This window comes from Camellia sinensis, chromosome 2 (genome assembly GCF_055761805.1).
Source record: "Camellia sinensis isolate YWXY chromosome 2, ASM5576180v1, whole genome shotgun sequence".
NCBI lineage: Eukaryota > Viridiplantae > Streptophyta > Magnoliopsida > Ericales > Theaceae > Camellia > Camellia sinensis.
In genome coordinates, this window is record NC_138962.1 from 33,130,386 (window position 1) to 33,136,385 (window position 6,000).

The window sequence follows — 6,000 nt, forward strand, 5'->3', positions numbered from 1 at the left end:
CTGTGGCATTTTTCTAAAACATTTATTGCCAATTTTTTATTTTTGTGGCATTTTCTAAAAACATGCCACTAGTGTAGTGTCACTAAAGTGTAAATTTGTTGTAGTGACATTTTTGTTGTAGTGAAGTGACACTTTTTTTAATTGAAATGCCATTAGAGCCTTGTATGTTTGTAGCTTAATGACATTTTTCTAAAAAATGCCACAAAATATTCTTTTTGTGACATTTTTTAAGAACATGCCACTAGTATGGTGTCACTAAAATGTGTTTTTGTTGTAGTGTTAAATCTTTATTAAACATTCCTGATCGAAAACCTAAGTTTGATAAACCTATTATTAGTCTATCCAAAACCTTAGAAAAATTTAGAACTAAACAAAAAGAAATTACTCTTCAAGATTTACAACATGAAATCAATCAGATTAAACAAACTATTAAAGATTTAAAAAATAAAGATAAATCAGTAGAAGATGAAATTATTACACTAAAACTTAATAAAAGTTTAGAAAATTTCCAAGACAATCAGAATGAATCTCCTAATGAATCTGAACATGATTCTGATCATACTAATCCTGAAAATCTCTTATTTGATAATCGATCACACCAATCCAATCATGAAGATAAATGATTAAATCTAATCAATAAAATTCATATTCAAAAATGGTATTCTAAAGTTAAAATCGTTGTTAATAATTTTGATACTGGTGCTGATCTAAATTGTATTCAAGAAAGATTACTCCCTACTAAATATTATGAAAAATGTCATGAAAACTTAACTTATGCTAATGGTAGTAAAATGCATATTAAATATAAATTACCAAAAGTTCATATATGTCAAAATAATATTTGTTTTAAAACTTCCTTTGTTTTGGTTAAAAATATGAATGATAAAGTTATTTTAGGAACTCCATTTATATTTTTATTTTATCCATTTACTACATCTAGTGAAGGAATAACTACTCATGTTTTAGGCCAACCTGTAACTTTTAAATTCTTGTCTCCTCCTGAAATGTTCGAATTAAACCAACTAAAAGATTGTTCTATTTCCCAAACTATTAATCGATTGACTCGTCAGTTAAGATTTCTCAAAAAAAAAAAAAATCAATTATAAGAAAATTGATCAACAATTAACTGATCCCATCCTTATTTCTCAAATTCATGAATTTCAATTAAAATTAGAAACAACTGTTTGTTCTACTTTACTTACTGCTTTTTGGCATAGGAAAAAACATATAGTTACCCTACCATATATTAAAAATTTTAATGACAAACAAATCCCTACTAAATCTCGACCTATTCAAATGAATCATGAATTACTTGAAATGTGTAAAAAAGAAATTAATGAATTATTAAAAAATAAAATAATTAGTCCAAGTAAATCACCATGGTCTTGTCCTGCTTTTTATGTTAATAAAAATGCTGAATTGGAATGAGGTGTCCCTCACTTAGTAATCAATTATAAACCACTAAATAAAGTTTTAGAATGGATTCGATATCCTATTCCTAATAAAAAAGATTTGATTAAACGACTTACTCAAGCTGTTATTTTTAGTAAATTTGATTTAAAAAGTGGATTTTAGCAAATACAAATTCATTCTAAAGATCGATATAAAACTGCATTCACTACATCTTTTGGTCACTATGAATGGAATGCCATGCCATTTGGATTAAAAAATGCTCCCAGTGAATTTCAAAATATCATGAATGACATATTGAACCCATTTAGTCATTTCTCCATTGTTTACATTGATGATATCCTCATTTTTAGTAAATCAATTAGTGAACATTGGAAACATTTAACTGCATTCTTTTATACTATTAAAAGTCATGGACTTGTACTATCTGCTCCTAAGATTAAATTGTTTCAAACCAAAGTCAGATTTTTAGGTTATAATATTCATCAAAATATCATTTTACCAATAAGTCGCTCCATTGAATTTGCGTCTAAATTCCCTGATGAAATTTTGGATAAAACCCAATTACAAAGATTTTTAGGATCACCTAATTATATTGCTGAGTTTTACAAAGACCTTAGAAAAACTTGTCAACCCTTGTTTGATCGGTTAAAGGATAATCCCCCTCCTTGGTCTTCTACTCATATTGCTATTGTTAAACAAGTCAAACACTATGTCAAATCTCTTCATTGTCTTGGTATTCCTACTGAAAATTTATTCAAAATTATTCAAACTAATACTTCTGATGTTGGTTATGGTGGCATTCTTCTTCAGAAAGTCACTCCCCAATCTTCTGAACAAATTGTTCGTTATCATTCTAGTATCTCGAATAAAGCACAACTAAATTATAGTACTATTAAAAAAGAAATTTTATCTACTGTTTTATGTATTAGTAAATTTTAAGATGATATTTTAAATCAAAAGTTTTTACTTCGTGTTGATTGTAAATCTGCTAAATATGTTTTGGAAAAAGATGTTCAAAATCTTGCTAGTAAGCAAATTTTTGCCCGTTGGCAGTCTATATTGAGTATTTTTTATTTTGATATTGAATATATACCTGGTTGTCAAAATTCTATTCCCGACTTTCTTACCCGCGAATTTTTACAGGGGGGGTAGGGATGGCCACTCCATTTATTGCTTACCACAACTCACAAATTACCCATTATCAAACCTTGATACACCAAACTGCTTACCGTATTGCTCGACTAAAATTAGCCAAGCTTACTACTAAACGTGCTCAGTATATTAACTTCCACCAAATCCAAGCTCGTCGCCATTTACTTGCTGATTATTACAACTATTAAGATTATCATCAAACCTACTTAGATCTCCTAAGTGGTTGTTAATCTTTGTTGCTAACCTTTATTTTTATTAAACAGATGTCTCGTCCCAGGCCTCCTTCCAAAGCCCTGGTCCCATCTGGTCAACACATTGTTCCTCATCCTTTGGAACTAGTAACCTTGTACCATCCTATCGAAATGATTAATCGTTACCAAGTCCTTGGTAATATTCCTAAACCTAACTACACATCTGCTTTGGCTTCTGATCCCTTTGCTTCATCCAGCCAAGTAGTTACTCCATACCCTCCTAATCCGGTTAAAACTATCCGATTTGATTATGTTAAATCAACCACTACTAGCCTATTCTTCAAAGAACCTAGTCACCCAAAGAGTCAGTCTGTTAATGACCTGGTTAAATCTTATTTTCCTCCTGGATGGCATTTTGTTCCCATGCATTCAGAGAAAACAATCACCTTCTATAAAGAAATCCTGTTTAATCATCAATCTATTGTGATTAAACCTATTTATGATCGAATTTACACTAGTAAAGTTGTTTACCATTCCCTTTATATTCATAACATTGTTTCCCTAGCTGAATGGAGTTCTCTTTATCAGCTTCGAGAATTTCCTAATAACTCTCTTCAATATAGTTATTATGACTATATTGATGCCTGGTTCAAAATATTTCTGTATCAGACTGAAACCTTTAGTCACTCTTGGTTCATTCAGTTTGATCAAAAGTTTAAATCTGAATTACTTACTTGGTTTCTGCGATGGTAGACTCATTATGGTGCTATTTCAGATATCTTCCCAGCCATTGTACTGGAACAGGTTAACTATTTTTCAACTATTTTCTCATTCACTCCACAATAGAAGAAATTCTCCAAATTGCTCATTTTTATATCCAAATATAAGATCCCTTGGATATTTAAATGGCACTATGGCATTTTTGATGATGTGATTCAAAGGATACATTCGGTTAAATGGTGGGATAATTACAAAATTCCCTGCATTGTTAAACTTGTTCAAACTGAGTTCCCTATTAACATTCCCAACTGCTTCAATTACCTAAGGAAGCCAACTTCCTACTGTTAATCTTGGAAACCCAACTTCAAGTTCTTCCAAGCCCTCGTCACCTAAATCAAAGATTCAATCCTCATCCGCTAAGCCCAGCTCTGCACAGCCCAAATCAAATGATAAAGCAAAGCCCATATCTGCTAAAGCAAAGTCCAAGACTAAATCTACAACTCCTGTATCTCCAATTAAGCCCAAGGTTAAAACCAAGTCATCCAGAGATGAGCTTCTCAAGATGGCCCGTCTGCTTGTTGATTAGGCTGAAGCCGAGTCAGATTCGGATAATTCGAATAACAACAATTCAGAAGAAAGTTCAGACAGTTCAAATTCTTCTGAAGGTTCAACTACTCAAAACCCATATGGATCCGAGTTCCAAGATGCTCAGGACCCATATGCCTAGTCAGCCCTGCATTGGATTCCATATAGATACAAATTAGCTTCAATCAATACTCTTTTGAGAAAAGCTGCCAATTTGTATTTATATTGATTTCCTTATTAACATGTCGCCACCGAAAGTAATGAATAGTAAAAAGTCACTATTCACTTTTACTGTTCATCACTCAATCAATCTGCTAAAAGCTGCTTCAACTTTTGTCAATCAGCCGAAAGCATCAGACAGCCTACTTTTGCCCATGTGCTGCCAGCTGCTCTCATGATCAACCCCAAGTCACTTGCTGCATAGTTAATTTTCGTTCTATAAATTGTAATGGTTAATTCATTTGTAGGCAGAGGTTCAAAATTGAAAAGTTCTGTGTGAGAATTGAGTGAGAACCAACACCTAGTCAACTAGTCAATCTGCTTTTGTTTAAATGTATTTTGAAGCAATCTACTACAACTGCAACATTTGGTAAACAATTGTAAGTTATTATTGTATTAAAATGTTTTTGTTTTAAATATTTTCTTTTGTGCTATCTCAATTCTTTGTATTTTCGTACTTCTTCTTCCTTATATATAGATATATTTATAAATAAGGTATTTATAATTTTAAAACTATAAGAAATAATTTATATTTTAAATAAATCTCGATAAATATATTTGTTAATTTACTTAATTTTCTTTTTTTTTTGGAGTGAAAGTATGATACATAGATATATCAAAGATATTACCCTTATTAAAGCTACTCTTGTCATTCATTGTACCAAAACGACTGTGTGTCTATTACAGCACCGTGCTGTGACAGCACGCTTCCCCAATCCCATTAGCGGTACTATTAGTACCACTTTTAGTACTTTCAACCATTTTTCTTTTTATTTTCACTATAGCGGTGTACACACCACCCACGGCCACATCATTAGTGGTACTATTAACACTACTTTTAATTCTCTCACCTATTTTTCTTTTTATTTTTACTGTAGCGGTGCACATCTAGTGTGTGTAACTTGAAAAAAAGTAATATTATATAAATAATGATAAAGAAATGAGCATATATGTAAGCCTCGTTGGTGTAGTTTGCTATTTTAATAATTTATTTTAATTTTTAATTATTTTAATAATTTAAAATTGTTGGGATTTAGGAAGAGGGTTGGATTTTTTTTAGTAGGATGGAATGATTGTAAGAAAAAAAATAAAATGATTATGAATTTAATATGACATTTTATTTTATTAATTATTTTAATCTATTTTTGTCCTTTTTTTTTTTGTAGTTTTTAATAAACAAAAAAAAGCCAAAACCCAACTTGACAAACATGGTCATAATTTATTGCTTAAGGGATAAGCATGTTGTTTTTCAAATCAAGATCTATGGATCAAACCTTAGTTGTCTCATTATATAATTTTATATTTTTAAATATGTGAGAAGAATATTTTCAAAAAACTCAAAATATCATAAAGTGTCAATACCAGCTCAAGTCTTTACATATTACAATAGAATAGAATAATGGATTTTTTTAATTTTTTTTGAAGTTATAAGTTATAGATCAGTGATAAAATTTATAAATTTTAATAATTAAATTTTTTAATTTTTAATGAATTTATAATTATTTTTTAAAGTTATTCTTGAATTCTAATTTTCTCATAATATTACAATGCTAGTTGAAGGGCATCATTGCGAGATTAAATCACTCTTAAAATCATTTAATAAATATGTTTTCAACTTTTAAATTTAACATTGCAAATTAAGGTAAGTAAAATTGTTGGCTTTTTTGACTTTCGAATGTTATTTTTGTAATTGTGAGCGTGCCAGCAAAGATCAATTAGT